Below are 22,200 nucleotides of genomic sequence, written 5' to 3'. Positions count from 1 at the left end.
GTGATTTCAGTATATCTGCTTGAAAGTAGTGTTCAGTTTTATCATGTAGTGGTCTTAGGCTCTCCAAAGCGTTGGGACAGCATATAATTCTTCTACTGGGTATGAGAGATAGTGCTTCTCCATATTTTTATCCACAGTTTTCACACTTTATGAAAGTTTTAAAAAATTTTAATTTAAGAAAATTTTATAGTTTTTGACTAGTGCTTGTTTTAGTTTGTCTTTCCCACAGTAATATAGCAGTTGAATAAATTCTGATATATTAGTAACCAATAAGATTTCTTTTAATATATATATACATTATATATATATATTCCTTTTGCTGATTTGTGAAAGTTATTTATATATACCTGATAGTAATTATTTGTTTGTTTTATTTGTTGCAAATAACTTTTCATGGCTAGGATTATCTTTCAAATTACTTTTGGGTTTTTTTCCTTATCTTTTCTTTATCTTTCTTATAAAAGATAATTTAACATAAACAAATGTCGATATTTATTTTCATGGACTGTATTTAATGATGTGGATTAAGATCACTGACCTCCATACGACTTGATTATCAGGATTAAGAACACAGATCATCTATGTCAGCACGACAACTAATTATTTCAGCAAATTCTTGCCCAGAAAGCAAAGACTATAAATGAATAAATCACTTTATTGTCAGCAAACCAATTTGTGTAACTGGATAAACTCCCTCCTATTAGAAGAATAGAAAGCTAAGCTAAGCAAACAACTCACTTAGGAAATAATAATTTACTTGTCAAGATTTGCTTCATTATCCTCACTTCATAGTGTCCATCAATTTTACACTATTATATTGCTGACTTGACCGGATTCCAACCAGTTTCTCACCTTGAAACCTCAAACCACTTGAGAACAGACTCAAAGATGTGTTAATACCTTCCATGACCAACCAATTTTTTCTAAGAATTATTAAGATTGTCAAGATTGGTGTCTTCTCTTAATAAAATAAATTGAATAAACTTACTCAGTTGGGTGATCAATGATGTGATTTTCTGTAGGAACCAAACAGTTAACAATCCTGGAAGTCACATTGAGATCCCATCAAGACACCCTCACTTTTATACTTCAAAATTCCCAACTTGGAAGCTGTATTCCTTGGAGACCCCTTTAGTCTCCTTTCAGAAGTACCCCCAAGTGGCGATAGTGGGATAAGATAAGATAGTGAGGTTATGTGAGATAAGCGTATTGTGTCAGATTCCCAATTCCTTTCATCAAGCTTGCAAGTATTTTCCTAGGAATAGGCAGAACTTTTAGGAATCCTCGATTACCTGGTCAGTATAAAAACTTTTGTTATGGGCAGAAATCAGCCTAATTAGTAATAAACATGACTATCCGTTCTTGCCACATTTTGGCGTGAGTCGTTAAGAGGAATGTCATAGAGAAGAGGATGTACCTGGGACCCATATGGCCCTCTCCCAAGCTGGATGTAAAAACATGAATTTAGCTTTCAACAGAACATTGTTCTTTACAGACAAATTTTCCATTGTGAGAAATTTCCCCAGTCTCATCTTGTTTTGTCCCTGAAAGACTGGTCTGGAAGTGACCTCCTCTATAAAAATTCTGTTTGCCAGGAATTGAAAATTTGTCGGGTCTGCAACAGAGGAAGCCAGCCATATTCAGTTAGAGGCCTGAGAAATAAGGCACACCAACAACATAGTCGATGAAAAACTCTAGACCTTCATAGGCCTATCTTCTAAGTTGAATACACTTTGTGTCAGATTGCTGCTTTAAAACAAGCAAACAAACAAACAAAACCCCATTTCACTGAAATGTTTATTGGTCTTTGGGGTAGAAACAGGAATTTCTTTTCCAGGAAGCATATTCCCATCATGCTTCCACAGAAACCAATGCAGCAATCCTTGCTGATTCTGTTTCTGAGTTTGGCCACAAAGCAGTCTGTCCTGCGCTTTTTGTCTCTGAGGGTGAAACCTGGCTTACACAGAACCACATAGAAATCCCAGGCTGTAGATACCAATGCTTGGGTCATATTTGATCTGCAGATCAATGAGTTCCTGATCCCTAAATAAAAGATTCTCCTATTGGAGAAGTTGTTTCTGTTAACTCAAACATAGTCACCTTTAGAACTTTCTCCAGGATTTCCTCTGCCTTGACATGGAATGTGCAGTGGTCGGCAAAGTTTTCATTTCTGTTGATGCCAAAGGATCTGATGCTGTGCCTGGCTTTAGAGAACACAAGGGTCTGGCCTATGAGCTGTCCCAGTGCCTTGGCTGCCAGAGTCCGTCTGTTTCCACTCTCCCTCACCCCAAAGAGGCTGAGGCAGAGCTTGTGGATGGGAAGTTCCCACATGGTACTCTCCTTTTCACCTTGATATTGTGCCATGATGGAGAACAGGAAAAGCCAGATTACTTCTTGTTAAGTGTATTCAAATTATGGCTCCAATTCTTGTACTTATCTTTAAAAATGGTATCATATCATCAAAGATAATTGAGAATTAAATGGTCCTTCAGGAATCTTTTAATGTGAACAAAATATTCATTTGAGAACTACCTATAAGGAAGGAGAAGGAGTGTAGAATCCCAAACATCCGATGATCTTCATTTTTATGTGAAAGTTCTTAAAGAAACTCAGATTCCAGATGGTTTCAAAGAAATATATATTATAAAATTATAAATGTACAAAGTTTTATATCCCCCTACACTACCCAAATCACAACTTGAACACGGTGGTCTTTATTAGTGGCTAACATTCCATAACCCTCTTTATAACCCATTTTCTTTTCATTTTCTCAGACCAGAAACATCTACAGCTTAATAGCTTAAAATTAATCTCTCTTTGAAACAGTCAAGACTCTCATGGTTGATTTTTAAGCCCTGGCCTCATTCTCTGCTAAGAACTATTATCCAAGAATTTTTAAAATTCTGCAAATATATAATTCAACACTTCCAAATCTATAATGATTGGTTCATATCCTAATAGCAATCTCAGATCTTTTTTTAAAAAAGGTGTACCAAGATAGAGTGGGAAGATTCTGAGGGTGATTTATAAGACTAAAAATTGTATAGAACACCAGGCAGATTTGAAAAATCTGGATGTTGGACAACATCTTTTGAAGGCTTTACCCAGAGTCACTTTCTATGGAAATAGATTGAACTCTAATTCAGTCCTGCAGGTAAGGAAAAATAAATCCACTGGAGACTTTTGGATAAGTTAACACCACCACACAGCATTCAGGAGTACATTTTGAAGCAGATGTGACATTCCCTTTCTTTTCACTTTTTATGATCAGCCTTAAGCCGCAACTAAATGGATTTAAGCTGCAGGCTAAAACTAGATTGGTAAATGGCCCAATGGCCAGATCCCTAACTTTCTCATTGGACATTTTAAAAGAGGCTTAGAACAAAATCAGACCTCATCCATTAAGCCTCTGAGGAGGGAACGTTTTGATAAAGACACCTGACGATACTATAAGCAACAAGGAATTAGATAAATAGTTGTGCTGTGCTGGCTAAGAATCTTGTAGCCTAAAGTAAAGTTGGTGACCAATAAAATTGCTCCAAAAAGACATCGGGAACTTTATTTCTTATTTTTCTTTACTGTCACCCAGCTTCCCTTGCTATGAGTTATTTTAATAAATCATTGAATGAAGAATCAACCAAGAAATGACTTTTTAGACAGTAACATCACAACATGTCAGGAAATCAAAAATCTAATATCTCTTCTGGTTCTGGAAAATATGGAGTAGATGCATTTATTTCTCTCTCCAACCAAGTAAAGCTAAAAACCCTAGATGTTATATGCAAAACAAATAAGAAGAGATGTTAAGGGCAAGAAGAGGAAGGCAGATCGACTAGAAACACTGAAATGTGAGCAACAGCACAGTGGTGAGTCTGTTGTGTTTTCTTTTTGCCTCCAATGCATTTCTGACTGCTCTAGAAGTTCCAACTGGCACCAAAAAAAAGTTTCAAGAAAAGTTTGTTCTCTTCTACTGAAGAATCATATAAGCAGCAGCCTAGAAATACAGAAAAATGTTTACAATTAACACCTACTCCAGCAAAAACATTGAGAAAAACCCTCACACACAAGGAAGGCTGAGTGAAGAGTCTAGACTTCACTTTCACTCATAGTAATGAAGAACCTTCCTCTTCCCCGTTGAGGTGATGTCAGTGGAGGCTGAAAGGATAGCCTGACTTACCAATGTCCAGGGGTGACTGATACTTTTCTGGGTAATTGTTCAGTTTATTTGTATTTTATATTTCTTACCTAATATTTTTCCTATGTCTCCTGTTTCAACTCTAATATTATTTATTTATATCATATGTGTATATGATGTATGTAATATATATTATATATTTTGCCAGGAATTTGCTCTACATTGAATCATTTTCTAGGAACAGCTTTGATTACTTTAATCTTCTATATGTGATTATTTTGTTTTCCACATTCACTCATATTTTCTCTTACACATACTTAATAATTTTTTAGATTCATAAACATTTTACTCTAACTTAATGAATTGAATTAAACATTAGTTAAGAATATGTTTAGTGGGGGCGCCTGGGTGGCACAGCGGTTAAAGCGTCTGCCTTCGGCTCAGGGCGTGATCCTGGCGTTACGGGATCGAGCCCCACATCAGGCTCCTCGGCTATGAGCCTGTTTCTTCCTCTCCCACTCCCCCTGCTTGTGTTCCGTCTCTCGCTGGCTGTCTCTATCTCTGTCTAATAAATAAATAAAATCTTAAAAAAAAAAAGAATATGTTTAGAGATAATAGTAAAAGCCATATAATTAGCCATATAATAACTTAATAGGACTTCAGTTTTCCCTTATTCTCAGAAAGACTGGAGATAGAGGTAATGTAATCAAGATGGCAACAAAGATTGTTTCCAACCTCAGTCTCTCTCACAAGCAGACAAACTAGCAACTATTCATAGACAAGATGCCATTTTGAAAATCCCAGAACCCAGGGATGGGAATGAAACATCCTCCTGCACCACAAAGACTGAGAAGAACCACATTAGAAGATTAAGAGGAGCAGAACAGATATACTTGGACCATATCACCCCTCCCCCAGGTTGGCACAGTACTGCACTGAAAGTCCCCATTACCCTGACCAGGTCTATGGTGTTTCCAGTGGGAAAAGAGAGCCTAAAGTGGATATGTATGCCCCCAGCATTGTGGGATGCTTCTTGGGAGCCCCACTTGGGTCTTGTCTCATGGTGATCACCAGGGAAATCTGGGACTAGCCCACTGGGGATCAGATAGCAATGGAGAAGGTAGTGGAGCTTATAGCGATCAGTGCCCAGATCTTGGAGGATCAAGTTCCTGCTTGCAGCTGTGTCCAAGCAGAGACCCTGGCCACAAGCTCCCAGAGTGAGATTGCTGGATCAGATGATAGTTCTATTTTTAATTTTTTGTACAATCTTCATACTGTTTTCTACAGCTTCTGTGTCATTTTATATTCCCACCAACAGTGTAATGGAGTCCAATTTCTCCACAACCTTGCCTACTCTTATTATCTTGAAAAAAATCTACTTAGGAACTCCTGGGGCTCAGTCGGTTAAACGTCTGCCTTTGGCTCAGGCCATGATCCCAGGGTCCTGGGTTCAAACACCACATTGGGTGCCTTGCTCAGTGGAGAATCGGTTTCTTCCTCTCCCTCTGCTGCTCCCCCTGCTTGTGCATACTCTCTCTCAGATAAATAAATAAAATCCTAAAAAAAAAAAAAAAAGAGGATTTTTTTTTTTAGGCCCACATGCTGAAATTCCCCCTACCTGGACCAGTGGAAGGGAATGCCTATCTTTTAATTGATTTGCTGAAGGAGAGAAATCCTCCCACTTAGGGGAAGAGCCAGGTATAATTCCCCTTCCCAGATTTTATCCTGAGAAGATTTTTTTTTTTTGTAATAAGACTTAGAAGAAGGAGGCCTGGAGCTTTCTGATTTAATGTTCCCCATATTATTTCAGTGTTACAGACTCCTGGGTTTTTATTAGGGAAGAGAGAGTCACCCTTATGAGACAAAAGAAGGGATGTCTAGGCACCCTGCCTTCTGTTTTTATCTGATAAAATGCTAACCTGAAATACACACGTGTGTGAAGAATGGAATATTCGACCATAAAAAGAAGGAAATTCTGCCATTCATGGTAACACGGGTGGAACTTTAAGGTATTATGCTAAGTGAAATAAGTCAGAGAGAGAAAGACAAATACTGTATGATTTCACTTACATATGGAATATAAAAAAAACTGAAATTAGGGAAACAGAGAGTAGATTGGTAATTGCAAGGTGTACAGGGTAAAGCGGGGGAAAATGGGTGAATGTGGTCAAAGGATATAAACTTGTTATAAAATAAATAAATTATGAGGTTGTAATGTACTGTATGGTCACTATAGTTAACAATAGTGTATAGTATATTTAAAATTGTTAAGTTTAAAATTGCTAAGTTAAAAGTTCTTAACATATACACAAAAAAATAACTATGTCAGCTGATGGATATATTAACTAACCTTATAATGGTAATCATCTCACAATATGTACATATGTCAAGTCATCACATTGTATACCTTAAACTTACACAATGATATATGTCAATTATATATATCACAAAGGTGGAAAAGATGTAAATAATTAAGAAAGAAGACCGGAGATGGTCATTTCAAGGCAAGCTGAATCCACAGTACTTCTATGTATGCATGAATTCTAGTCTCCACATCACCCCATCATCTAAAATAGATGCTAACACTAGTTATGTAATCAGTTCTATAGCCAATAGGAAGGAAAGCAACAGAAGAAATAAAGGATGCTTCCAGGATTTGCGCAAAAATTTAAATCTTAATGGTGAAAATACAGCCACATGTCTATGTCTAGTTATGGCTATCAAATACAGGTTTTCAGGTAGAAAATGTAGGCTATGTTGAAGGTCATACACCAAGCTAAAATTCAAGAATTATATTACCATGGAAGAAGGAGAAAGAGGGATTTGGGTGAATTTATGTCCTGTGCTAAAAACATTTACCAAAGGATGGTCAGTCCTTTTTCTGGTATAATATCTGCATTTGAAGTTCATGTTGTAGGCTGAACATGTTGTCCACCAGCATTTATGTGTCGAAGTCCTAACTCCCAGTACCTCAGAATGGAAATGTGTTTGGAAATAAGATATTTAAAGAAGTAATACAGTTAAAAAATCAGGTTTTTCATGGTGGACCTCTTTCTTATCTGACTGGTGTCCTTATAAGAAGCAGGGGTTAGGACACAGATATAGATATATGCCCTTAGGGGAAAGACAAAGCAGGAAGGGAAGCATCTGCCAGCCAAGGAGAGATGCCTCACCAAACCTGCCAACATTTTAGCTTCTAGCCTCCAGCACTCTATTTTGTTTAAATGCTTTTCAAAGAAATAAGGTATTTAACAGTACTAAAAATTTATCAATTTTAGTAAAGTTGATTATTCCTTTAAATTATTTTTAAGCATGCAATTGAATTATCTCTAATTTTCTCTTTGCTTTATTGTTTTCACATTATAGTATTTTGTTTCTTTTTAACAAGACCAAATTAGAAAGGCATATTGCAAGTTGACATGGTGCAAAATTGATTTTTCTGCTATAAATTAGAGTTGTTTCTGGTTGCTTGTGGTGAATAAACCATCACACTCATCTTAACTAAAGCATTTGGACAATGCACCTTCTGTTGTTTCAATTGATTGTTTTAGTGTCTCAACTGAGAGAGGTATCTGTGCTTTCACACATTTCTGCCTCACGATCTTTTAGGAACGACAATTTTTACCAATAGAGCTTTTGGAAGAACTCTTTTCTAGGATGTTAAAAATCTAACATTTGTTGAATAATGATAAGGAAATGGCTTGGAATATTTCAGACAAAGGGGAAAAAGAGAAGGGGTAAACGACCTGAGGAAGAAATGTGTTGGTAATGTTTGAGGAAGAGCAAGGAGAAAAATGTCATTTGTAAAATAAGTAAACATTGAGCTTTTTATTTAAATTTTCAAAAGTGTGTATATATATATATATATATATATATATATTTCTTTTCCTGCTTTATTGAAATATAATGGACATATAACATTATGTAAGCTTAAGGTGTACAATGTAGTGATTTTATATATGTATATATGTATGGAAAATGATTACCACAATAAGGTTAGCTAACACATCCATCATAGTTATTTTATTTTATTTTTTTTTTGGTCAAAGGATACAAGCTTCTAGTTATAAGATCAATAAGCTCTGGGAATGTAATGTACAACATGGTGACTATAGTGAACCATACTGTATCGTATAGTTGGAAGATGCTAAAGAGAGTAAGTTTTAAAGGTTCTCATCAGACGCACACACACATACACACACACACACACACACACACACACACAAATATATATATTTTAATTGAATTTCTGAGCAGAAACCTCTGATTTTCTTTAGAAGATGTAAAATCAGGGGCCCCTGGGTGCTCAGTAGGTTAAGCTTCTGCCTTCAGCTTAGGGTCCTGGGACCTAGCCCTGCACGGGGGCTCTCTGCTCAGTAGGGAGCCTGCTTTTCCCTCTCCCTTTGCTTGCTCCTCTTTCTGCTTGTGCTCTCTCTCTCTGTGTCAAATAAATAAATAAAATCTTAAAAAAAAGAAAATGCAAAATTAAAATAATATAAGCCTCTTCTTTCATTAAGGAACGTACTTTAAAAATGTGAATACTACTTTGAAATGAATATGCTCCTATTAAAAAGAAGTTGTAAAGCAAATCACTTGGGGCTAAAAATATTCAGGCATCATGTTAAAATCCCTTCATTTTTATGATAAGACAAGCTGAGAATACATAAGTTTGTGATACAGAAAACTAACTAAAGAACTTGCTTCTCTTCAGCTGCAGGGGGTTATATATAAATTTTGCTTGTCAATCATAATTGAAAGATTTCTTATGTTGTTTTTACATGCCATTTAGTGTAAAGGTGTGAGGACTCTCTTACAGATTTATAAGACAACTACATCTAGAATTCAATTTTAAATCCACTAGCTTAAGGTATTTTCCTGGAGACAAGAAATATGTTTTTATGAGAAACAAAAAATCCATAAAAATACATACATACTGCCCATAAATGACAGCATCAAATTTTTTCTCTTCTTTGTTTTTAAATTTTAAAATACATATAGGGGAACACCTGGGTGGCTCAGCCAGGTAAGTGTGCGACTCTTGATTTTGGCTCAGGTCCTGGTATCAGAGTCATGAGATGGAGCCTTGTGTTGGGCTCCATGCTCAGCAGGGAGTCTGCTTGAGAGTCTCTCTCCCTCTGCCCCTCCCCCAACTCATGCTATAAATAAATAAATAAATAAATAAATAAATAAATAAATAAATAAATAAAATCTTAAATAAAATAAAATACATATACAAATTTAAAAGAGGTTTTGGTTGTGGTAGATATCTACCATGATCTTTTATGCATCATTTGTAAAGTAGGTATTAAGACACAAAATTATCAAAATAAAAGTGATTTTTAGAGTTTCCAAAGTCTAAATATATGATGGAACATGTTTTGTACTTTTGTACTTTTAACTTCCACTATGATAATTCTTTAAAGTTGCATATCATAATCATGAAAAATATTTATCCATGTTAACATTCAAAAATTTATAGTCAGTAGTCCTGTACACTACATATCCCTACGCTGAGGCTATAAAAGAGAAAAAGGTACACTGCTTATCCTCAAGACACTCAGTCTAGCAGGGAAGCCATTCTAATAAACAGAATACAGCCTTCAGCGGTGCCTGGGTGGCTCAGGTGGTTGAGCCTTGGACTCTTGATTTTGGCTCAGGTCATGATCTTGGGGTCATGGGAGCGGGCCCTGTGTCAGGCTCCATGCTCAGCAAGGACTCTGCTTGAGATTCTCTTCCCTCTCCCTCTGTCCTTCCCCTCTCTCATGCTCTGTATCTCTAGCTCTCTAAAATAAATAAATCTTAAAAAAAGAATATAGCATTCAGTATGAGAAGTGAAATGATCATCATATGCCTAGGGTAAGGTGGTGTACAAAGATAGACAATGGACCCTAAGGGTGGGGCAATAAATCAACTCAACAGTCATCCAGCAAATATTCCTTAATCTCTTACTATGTGCCAGACATTATTTTTATTTTTTTGAAGATTTTATTGATTTTATTTGAGAGAGAAAAAGAGAGAGACCACACACAAACAAGGGGAGGGGCAGAGGAGAGGAAGAGAGTATCTCAAGCAGACTCTGTGCTAAGCACAGAGCCAAGCAGGGCTCGATATCATGACCCTGAGATCATGACTTTGAGCGAAAATCAAGAGTAGATATTTAACCGACTGAGCCACCCAGGTGCCCCCAAACATTATATTATTGCTGGGGATGTGGTAGTGAATAAAACTACATTTACAGGGGTTACATTTCATCATGGGGAAAAGATAATAGACAAACAAACACAATGAGTTGTATGTCAGATGGTGGTAAGTGCTTCAAGCCTGAAAGGACTTCTGAATTTGAACTTGACAATCATCTGAGTATAAGGAAGACTTGCTTAAGTTAACTTGACTGGGATCAGAAATCACGTCAGCTTTCCTTCTCATTACCACAATGTGGAAAGAATAGAAGACAAAAAGTCAAAGAAAATCATTGTTCTAGCATCGTTCTATTTCCAAGTTTGCATACACAGTATGGAAAGCATGATCGAGAATGACTACTAAGCAATTCATAGTGTGTTTGAATCAATGAGCATGTGGGGGAGTAAACAGACGCAAAGATTGGGCAATTGGGTAGTTCAGGTAAGTAGAGATGTTTGGTATTAAAGGGTGAAATGAAGGGGAAAAATCTTAACGATTTTTAATTCTCTGCTCTCATATTATATATAAGGAGCATTCTTTTTAACCTGTCATCCAGCCTCTCCAGATACTGCAGGGTGGGGCAGAATTAATAGATATGGAGAGAAACTTTTATATTTCTCTACATGACACAAAGGAAAATGCAGCAGTGACTTTGTGTGTGTGTGTGTGTGTATGTGTGGTAGGAATGAGAATTAAAGAAAGAAATATAGAACAAAAGGCCGTTTAGAGAAAAATATAAAAGGTCCTACTCTGAGATGGGTATTATAACCCCGACTCTTGTGTCCTCATGATACCTGAATGAACACCTCCCTTACTCCATAAGACTTTTGTTAATGGATCTATGGCTATGTTGAGAAGGCTGAAGCACAATTGCTCAAGAAAACTCAAAACATGAGGTTTGCTGTATAGTCAAATTGACCGGTAACTACATATGAAATATTTCTAGAACAGTTCTCTGGTACTGACTTTGAGCAGTATGGTAAAGCAGTCAGGATAGGTGTGCAGGCTATGGAGCCAGACAATTTATGTTCACATCCTGCCTTCAGTGCTTACTAACTGTGTGGCCTTGAACATGTTAATTGACCTCAGTGTGCCTTAGTTTCTTAATCTGTAAAATGGAAAGTATAAGTGTATTCCATTATGATTGTTGTGAGGATTAACCTAATATGTAGTTTATCAGCACACATTCTTAATAGAGGTTAACAATTTCTATTTTTTAGTTATCTCAATAGAAAATAGTTATAAAATTAAATCACTCTCTTGTTATCTTGCATCATTCACAACATGAAAGATAAAAAATAAATTATGTACAATGTTATAACTACTAGAAAACTATCAGAGGGGGTTAAAATAAAAAATAACAGAGGAAGAAGTAATTTGAATAATACAACTAGATTTTTATTTTTGGTAGAACAAAAAAGTTATATGTGTCTATATTGCTAGAGGGAGACAATGACAACGGAGTCTATGTTGAGCTTAAGGGATTGAGTATCTGAAATTGTCTGGACATTTCAAAGGCAGTGGTAACTATTAAATGTATGTTGTTGCTTTTTAAAACTTTGCAACCACAGTAAACCTTTATGGTCAAATAATGTTTTTGTGAACTTAATAATTTTTAAAATGTATTTGTTAGGTCATGTGGGGATTTGACACCATTATTAGCTCCTGTTGTTAAAATGTAAGCATCTCATTAGTTAGGGATTGAATTTCTTTACTGCAAGTAAAAGGAAACATAACTAAAAAGTAGCTTATACAAAGTTTGCATTTTTCTTACATAAGACAATTCCAGAAGCAAATAGCCCAGGACGAATATACGAGTTCTTTTTGTCATAAAATGCCCATGCTTTTCCTCATGCTCACTTATGTGTATCATATGGTTTGTCACCTGATAGTTACAAATGGCAATTCCACATCCAGCATCATGACGATGTTCCAAGAAGGATAGAGGAGAGAAGGGCAAAGGGCAAATTGCAGGTTTCAATTCTTTTTTAAAAGTGTTTTCTGCAAATCAGTATCAGTAATTCCCTTACATGTATTGTCCATGACAGTACATGAAGTTCAAGGGGCAAGCTCTCTCAGAGAGAGGGGAGAACTGGTGTTTTGTGAGTGTTAGTAGTATCTACCTGTCTAAATAAAAATATGCATCCAGAGTCATTTTTTATGTTAAATAATTCTTTAAAATTGCTTATTTATACCAGTTGCTTATTCTGAAAACAATCCAATAAAACAATTGGGTTTAATAATTTGAATATAGAGAATAATTATAATTTAATAATGATAAGCCAATGTTTTTAAATTTAACAGACTAAGAAAATCTCATAAACAGTAATCTCAGACAGAAATGATATGCTGTATAGAGTAATTAAAATAAATATCTATAGGGATTACCTATCAGAAATCTTTCCAAACATGTTATATGACTCTATCTTGATAGCTTTTAGGAATCAATAAATTTCAACTCCAGATAATTTTTTAATCTACCTTTCTATCTGTTTCTAATAAACAAAGGCAGGCAAAATTAGCAAACATTTTAAGATGATCATAAAGGACATGAAGCATCATAAACCTACCTGATGACTTGGGATATTAAATACTTCATGCTGAATTAGGAAATGCATCATATATATATGAATGTATATATGAATATATTCATTCAACACGTATATACTTTGAACCAATTAGGTATACCCTATGCACAGTGCAATGGTAATATTGAGAATCTATGATTCAACTTGGTGTTTTGAAATGTTTAATTTAATTAACTGTTTTGTGGTTGATCAAAGGAAAAAGAAGGTAAGTTCCTTTCAAAAATATTTTTATCTTGTCTTATTAAAAAGCTGTCTTTGAACTGTCCGCACTAAGTTGGTATAATTATCTTGATGATGTGAAGAGGCGTGAGCAGGGCGTAAGTCACATGAAATGACACAGACCTAGAAGGAAGATGGAACCAAGTGAGTGGGTAAAATATCCTTCTTTCATAAGCAGGATCTAAGAAGGAATGTACTTCACAAATATTCCTTTCAGTTTGAGAGCAATTCAAAAAAGGAAAGAGTCAAGAGCACCATTGCTTCAGAAGCTGACCTAGAATAGCTTTTCAATGGTTACCAGAAAGTATTCTTACTGGGAGCAGCAAAGGCCGCACTAACTACATGATTTTAGCACAGATCTGGGTCATACAACTGCCACCTTCCGGAACGGACAAGCAGGTAGTTCCAGTGGTTACATCAAGTCAACATGCGACAGGTGTATGCATTATTCACAATTCTGAATTGAAAATTCATTTGGTTGAAATAAATTGTGCTTAATTCTTAATTCTTGTTTTAAGCCAGGATACACATGTCGATTATCACCTTCAAGTGATAGATTTTCTGAACAATAATATATTTTCCCACCTATAAAATAGCTTAAAGGAAAAACAAACCAAGGAAAATTCATTTTATATGGAAGAATGCCATAATTAAGGTAACACAGAGAAATAAAGTGCATTTCCAGATACTATACTTCTAAATGAGATATAAGAATCCCCAAGAATTTTAATTCTTCAGCTAATGTTAAATTCCACCTCCCATCACAGGAAAAAAAAAAATTCACTAAAAAACATTTTTTTTTGTTTGTGTGATTGATTGGTTTGGTAAATTTATCAAACTATCATCATTCGAAACATAATTGTGTTTTAATTATGCTTTAGTTGGAAACATGGATTAGTGATTAAAAATAGTAAGTTTGTAATATCACAGATTGATATCAGTGAATCATTCTAATTATTAACGTTAAACTTGAAATCACTAATATATGTCAAACACAATATTATGTCACAAATCCACAACAGTAGGCTTTTAAATAAAGATAATATTACCATCACAATTATAATAAATAGATCAGTAATATGTATTATTTATTGTAAAAATCACTGAATGTACTTAGATGTTTATTTTTAAATGATTTTTATCACTGGGGACTACATTGACCATAAGTCTTGCTGTTTTTATATGAGAAAGACCAAGAAATAAAGAGATGGACTATTATTTGTAGCAATATTTAAGTAGATTCAATCTATATACTCATATTTAGTAAAGGTATATTGTAATATTTTGGCAATAAAGCAGAGGAGAGGAAATAACTTGAAGAGATAAGTGATAGATTAATGAAATCACATCAACCACTGATAAAAAAAATATGACGTAGGGAAATTAAGGATAGTTTTGGTTGCTTGCTTTAGCTTGCTTTGGTGATTTATATCTTTATTTGGTATAATACCAAACCATCTTTATATAGAATAGGATGCAAAATTCATATAAAATTTTAAATAAACTGTGAGATTTTAGAGAAATTCCTTCTTTAAAAAGGTGTTGGTTATAATGCACTAGATTCTTGAGGGACATGTTTATTTCAAACTGTTGTTAGTTTTGAGAGGGAGGAAGAATCAAGTGAAAAACACAAGTTATCTTAAAATGCAGTATAACTGATATGAAAATGTAGTATACTGGCAGTGAGTAATAAAGCTACATATTTCTTAGATTTAAGGAAGGAATGGGGAAATGGCTGTGAATGGAGAAGACTTAAAATGTATAAAGAAAGTAAAAGTTTGTTTCGGTGTTCTATAGCCATAGCTGGTCAACAACTCACTTGCCATCTTGCCATCTGCCATTCTGGATGTATAGTTCTGTGAATTCAATTAAAAGACAAGACCTGAGATAGCTATTTTTTCTTTACTTTTTAAAAAGCCTTAGAGAAAAAGTAAAACCTACCTGATCTGGACGGCAGGAAGCTGTGGGAATAGCAGTGCGAAGGATCAGTCTTTGAGCTCCATCAGTCTATGAATGGAAGTAGAGGAAAATACGGAACAAATTCCAGGCAAGTCAAAAGTCTTAGAGAAGTGAAGGGGAGAGGAACCGTACATGTGAGAAAGGTACTGAATAGACCAGTAGAACTAATACAAAAGATCACTCACAATGTGGTATCAGGAGAAAAGAATGGATTGATAAAATTAACAGGCTGTAGAAGGTTTGAAAGCCAAGACTATGAACTTTAATTCAGGCAATCCAATATAACTTGATGATATAAGGTTTTATTAGGATTTTTCTGGCAAATGCCAGATTGCTTCATGGAGAAAAGGACACCATTTAAAAAGCGATTTCAATGTTATGAAAGTGAGACAATGTGGGAAGATATAAGAGGATATATAGGTTATGCAAAAATATTGGATTTTACCCTGGAAACAATGAAGAGTAATTTGCATTTTAGAAATTTCATTTTGCGGTGTGGATAATATATGAAAAGAAGACACGGTCGGAGGCAGCGGGATAAATTGGGAGAATTTGGCTTGATTCAGAAAAGAAATGATCATGTTGCAGAGCAAACAGTAGATTCAATAAATATTTCACAGTTTGAATTGTCAGTATTTAATTACTAATTGAAAATGAGATTGTTGATGGAGAAGATGGAGTTAAAGGAGAGTTTTGTTTTCTGGCTTGAGCAGATGGAAACAGAGTACCCTTCTGAGATGTACCAAGTAATTGGCTAGAGAAGTGGAGAAGTTTTATGGTAGTGAGGGGTGGCAATGAGTGATAGATTCTGTATAGAACAATTTTTTTTTCTGTTATCTATGGCTATCTAGACGGAGGTTTGATGACTGTCTATGATGTTGGATATTTTGGGTCTGATGTTAAGGAAATATTTAATATTTCCAGGATTGGGGGGATAATGTTAAGAAGACTGAGGATTTGAAGACCAAGAGAAATGAGTAAAACAAGGAAACTGTAATATAAAAAAAAGAAAGAAAGAAAGAAGGAAAAAATAAAGAAATTATCAAACTCAAAACCCAAAAACAAATAATCCAATTAAAAAATAGGCAGAAGACATGACTAGACATTTTTCCAAAGAATATATACAGATGGCCAACAGACACATGAAAAGATGCTCAACAGCACTCATTATTAGGGAAATACAAATCAAATCTACAATGAGATATCACCTCCTTCCTGCCAGAATGGCTAAAATCAGCGACACAAGAAACAAGTGTTGGCAAGGATGTGGAGAGAGGGAAACCCTCCTACACTGTTGGTGGGAATACAAACTGGTGTAGCCACTGTGGAAAACAGTATGGAGGTTCCTCAAAAAGTTAAAGATAAAACTACCTTACATTCCAGCAATTGCAGTGCTATTTACCCAAAAAATACAAAAATACTAATTAGAAGGGATACATGCACCCAAATGTTTATAGCAGCACTATGAACAATAGCTATTATGGAAATTATGGAAAGAGACCTAATATCCATTTACTGAAGAATGGATAAAGATGAAGTGGTATACACAATGGAATATTACTCAGCCATCAAAAAGAATGAAATCTTGCCATTTGCAACAAATGCATGGAGCTAAAGAGTATTATGCCAAGTGACATAAGTCAGGGAAAGACAGATGCCATATGATTTCACTCATATGTGGAACTTAAGAAACAAAACAAATGAACATAGAGGGGATAATAGAGGAAAACCAAGAGAAAGACTCTTAAGTATAGAGAAAAAACTGATGGTTACCAGAGGGGATGTGTGTGTGTGTGTGGGGGGGGGTGGGTTACATAGGGGATGTGTATTAAGGAAGGCACTTGCTGGGATGAGCACCAGGTATTGTATGTAAGTGTTGAATCACTAAGTTCCACACCAGAAACGAATATTACACTGTATGTTAACAAACTGAAATTTAAATAAAAACTTAGGAAAAAAAGCAAAATGAAAAGACAAGCCCCAGACTGGGAGAAAATATTTGCAAAACATACGTATCTTATACAGGACTATGACCCGAAATATACAGAGAACTTTTAAAACTCAAAAAAAAAAAAAAAAAACAACAAAAAGTATTTAAAAATGGCCCAAATACCTGAACAGATACCTTATCAAAAAAGATATGCAGAGAGCAAGAAAGCATATGAAAATATGCTCCACGTCATTTGTCATAGGGAAGTGCAAATTAAAACAATAATGAGAAACCACTATGCACCTATTAGAATGGCAAAATCAAGAACACTGACAACACCCGATACTGAGGATGTGGAGCAGCGGGAATTCTCATTCACTGTTAGTGAGAATGCATAATGGTCCAGCCACTTTGGAAGATAGTTGGGTGGTTTCCTATAAAACTAAACATACTCTTACTATATGATCCAGCAATCATGCTCTTTGGAATTACTCAAAAGATCAGGTTTATGGTCTACATTAACATGCTCACGGGTATTTATAACAGTTTTATTCATAATTGCTGATACTTAGAAGCAACTAAGACGTCCTTCCGTAGGTGAATGGATAAATACTGTTATATACAGACCATGGACTATTTTTAGCACTGAAAAGACATGAAAGAAACTTACATGCATTTGCTAATTGAAAGAAGACAATCTGAAAAGGCTACATGCTAAATGATTCCAACTACATGACATCTGGAAAAGGCAAAACGATGGAGACAACAAAAAGTTCAGTGATTGCTAGGAGTTAAGAGAGGGGAAAGAGGAGCTGGCAGAGCACAGAAGATTTTGTGAAGTTATTCTGTATAATAGTATGCTGGTGGGTATATGTCAGTACACATTTCTCAAAACCCATAGGATGTACAACACCAGAGTGAATTACAAGGTAAACAACAGGCTTTGAGTGTTGATGTGTTAATGTGGGGTCGCTGAATGCAGCAGATATAGCCCTGCGGTGCTAAATGCCAACGGTAGGGGCGGTTGTGTGTGGGGAGGACAAAGGGGTTCAGGGAGTATATGCAAACTCTCTGTACATTCTGCTCAGTTTTGCTGTGAACCTAAAACTGCCTTATGAAATTGTTTATTAATTTAAATACACACAGACACACACATCTTCACGTGGTATTGGTAAGTTTTACATTCCACATATGTTTGTTTGTTTATGACAACCTGTTCCAGAAAGAAAGAATGTTCAGTAACTTAAAAGGACTCATGAATCTGTATCTATACTTACATCTCATAAGATAGGAGGAAAAAACAGAAAGAAAAGCTAGGGAAAGGACAGAAATTAGTCAATAATGAATTGAAGATTTACACAACATTTCCCTTCATACTTCAATGGACCATGAATTTGGTTTGAAGTTTTATAGAAACTCCTGTAAAAAAGGTATTCTGATCATTTGCGCATTTGACAGCAATCATAAGATTAAATATGCTCTTGGAGGAAGAATAGTTCTTCTTTCAGAACAATGTTTATTATCATTTAAAAAGTCCTTGCTGACATTGTTTTGGCACAGCTGCAGTGGGGCTTTGCCTCCTGAGCTCCTACCTTTCAGCATTTTCTCCTATATAGACTGATAAGGAATTTCACAAAAGCAATTCTGCAGGAATGGTGGGGTGGAGCAAGGAAATTCAATCCAGTTACTCTTTGCTGACTTTAACACAGTGGCAGAACACAACATAATGTATCCTATATTAAGGACTCCATATGCAGATCTGACAATGAAACAAATATGTACTGAACCAATGTTTCTAGTATAATTCTCTGTTGAACACAAAATATCTCTGCATATAGTTATCCAGGCATTCAGAGAAGATGGATGACTTTAGCTTATCTTAAGCCTCTACACCCTAGGTTGCATATGCATGCTGTCCATCAGGGAGGAATTCATGCAGTGAGACCTGGAAAGAGAAGAGCAGATGAGGGCAAAGGAGATCAGTGTGCTTCGAGCTGAAATGTTTTTACAATTCCGTGGCTTGGGTTACCTTGTACATGTTTTGAAAAAGTGCTATCTTTGTTTATATCAAATTTTAAAAGTATTGTAAATTATAAAACACTCAAACAATTTTACATGTAAGAATTTATGTCAGGTATAGATTTGAGTCCGTATTGCCAATTCACTTACTTGAATATAAGTATAGTAAACTGTGGGAGGTAAATATGGTAAAGCAAACAAAATATGCTATGTTGCACATATACGGGTTCTGTGAAGAAATATTTCAATGTTTAGTTGTAACCTCTAATTTCATTTTAATATAAGAAAACATAGAATTTCTCTTTAACATATACTTTCAATTCATTTTTCTTTAGTTTACTATCTTTCTGGGTAGATTTAACACTAATAGGAATAAATAAATCACTTCTGCCTTGCGAAACACACACACACGATTATAGCATTTTAAGAATTAGAAATATTAGAACATCATAAACTTGATAATGTATAACTCAGTCCTGTTAATGGCATACCGCTACTGTGTACTATTCAGTCAGTACAGATTTTAAGTTCAAATGGTTCAAGCAGATAGCCTAACTGATAAATTGAGACAGCTGAGACCTGAGGTGAAAAATAAAGCAATGTCATCAGTCATTGGTGTCCTGCAAAAAAAAAAAATACCAAACCAAACCAAAACAAAAAAACATGAACCTGAGTTATGCGTATCTCCTGATTTTTGGAGAAAAATGATTCCATTTATGTTCTGAAATCTATGTATATACAAGATGTATTATAAATTTCAAAAGGAAAAAAATGAGACAAACCAAAAAACAGACTCTGAACTATAGAGAACAAACAGATGGTTACCAGAGGGGTGGTGGATGAGGGATGGGTGAGATAAGTGAAGGGAATGGAGAGTACACTTATCTTGATGAGCACTGAGTAATCTATGGAATTGTTGAATGACTATACTGTACACCTGAAACTAACATATCGTATGTTAATTACACTGGAATTAAACTTTTAAAAAAGGTAAATTATTTTTTTTTAAAGATTTTATTTATTTATTTGACAGAGATAGAGACAGCCAGCGAGAGAGGGAACACAGGCAGGAGGAGTGGGAGAGGAAGAAGTAGGCTCCTAGCAGAGGAGCCTGATGTGGGGCTCGATCCCATAACGCCGGGATCACGCCCTGAGCCGAAGGCAGACGCTTAACCGCTGTGCCACCCAGGCGCCCCCTAAAAAAGGTAAATTATTTTTAAAAACAAGTAAAATTTTAATTCTGACAATTATATGTTGAAAAACTTATTACTGAAAATGTAGAAAAATGATATTGCCAATAATAACTAAAATAATTTTTCTTTCTCTTTTAATAATATATATTTAAATTTTTACATAATATCTCATTGAAAATACTGACAAATAAATATGTAAATTAAAAAATGCAGATCCACCAAAAACATAAATGTTAAAATTTTGGTTAATTCCCTTCATGGTATTTTATTTGAATACAGGCAACTAATAGAAAAATTAGGGTAACATTGCAATTATATTTCTGTGATCTGTCTTATGTCACAATTTTTATACCATTAAAGTGTTTGAATATTTACTTTTAAGTAGCAATGTGATTGATATGCATCATGTAATTACACCATAGTTAATCAAGCAAAATTCCTAGTGTTAGGTATGTGTGATGCTCCTAATTTTTTTATTATTAGGAAAAATGTTATTTAGCTAAAAAAAAAAAACCCCACAAATATATTTACTGCCAGAAGACGTTCCATCATTCTACAAAAATTTCTATCTCTGCACAGACCTAGCAACCGTATTAATAGTAGACAACATTTTGTCAATTTGGTAAATGGAAGTCACATGAGATCTCTATCCTTGATTGTTTCCTAGGGAGTATAAGCATATTTTGCTGTTTGCTGACTATTTGTATACTCCCACCAATAAAGTTTTTATTATATTTGTTCATTTTTTTTTAATGGGAAGAAAGTGATTCCTTATAAAATTTCAGGGACTCATGTTTTAAGGATAATAATCATTCTTTAGCATACTTGCTACAATTATTTTCTTATTTTTTCATTCTTTAACACTGTTTATTAAAGGATTGTTCAGAAGACTCTAAATGTCCAATATTTATATATCTATGTAGTTTTGCAAACTATGGTAATATTGAAAACAAGAAAAAGCTAAAACATTTATTTGCATATGCCTTAGATATATAATTATTGTCGTATGTATTTACTCTCATTTTACAAGAAATTTGATTTCTTGTGTCAGCCTGAGAATGGAAAGTCTTTAAATTCTTCTCTCTAGCTAAAGTAGATAAAATGATTGGCTTGATAAAAATGCAGCAAACTAAGGAAAGTTAGTCAAAATAACATGTTTCAGATTTTACGGTAGAAGTGGGGAGAAACTGCCAAATATAGATAAGATATGAAGATTCAAGTAATCCTTTTTTCACTCCCCTAAATATGATCAAAGGTGTGCTGTTGTATTCTGTAAATGCTTTATACCAAAAATATATCTCAATTGTAGTACTAATTGATATTCTTGCTGTATAATTTAATATTAAATTAGATCATAACAAAGCTAGCTCCATCAATGTTTGGAATGAAGAATTTTAAGTGATCTTTACTTCTAAGGAGGAGAGTAGAAAATGACTTTAGGACTCAAAATCACTTTTAACTTGTCCCAGAGGAATGAACATACACCTGTGTTTGTAGAAGAATCAGATTATGTTGTAAAGATGCGTTATTGTGATTGCAGATTTGCAGTTGGAAACTTTGGCAGCTGGAAGATTAATTGATACAATATTATGTTAGGTATGACCATAGTATAAACCAGAGTTTTAAATGGGTGCCTCCTGTATATCTTATTCAAATGTGTGCACCAATATCTTCCAAAATATAAGAATGCATAACTGAAATGGATTTTCTTTTTTTTAGGATTTTATTTACTTATTTGAGAGAGAGAGAGAGATTGCACACATGGGGGTAGGGGCAGAGGGACAGGGAGAGGCAGATTCCGTACTGAGCAGGGAGCCTGATGCAGGGCTCTATCCCAGGACACTGGGATCATGACCTGAGCCTAAGGCAGATACGTAACTGACTGAGCCATCCAAGGACCCCCGAAATGGATTTTCTTGAATAATCTATGATATATTTCCATGGTATCCAACTTAAACTTAAATCACTTTATACAGC

General features: G+C 34.9%; 1 pseudogene; it reads right to left on the bottom strand.

Annotated features, from left to right (window-relative positions):
- Positions 1–1,751: 1,751 nt before the first annotated feature.
- On the bottom strand, positions 1,752–2,364 carry LOC123801073 (large ribosomal subunit protein uL5 pseudogene; annotated as a pseudogene).
- Between the last annotated feature and the right edge of the window lie 19,836 nt (positions 2,365–22,200).

The sequence above is a fragment of the Ursus americanus genome, chromosome 20, assembly GCF_024610735.1.
Source record: "Ursus americanus isolate L20-20 chromosome 20, mUrsAme1.1.p, whole genome shotgun sequence".
NCBI lineage: Eukaryota > Metazoa > Chordata > Mammalia > Carnivora > Ursidae > Ursus > Ursus americanus.
The sequence above is the reverse complement of the archived record's forward strand: the minus strand, read 5'-3'. Positions and strand labels throughout refer to the sequence as shown.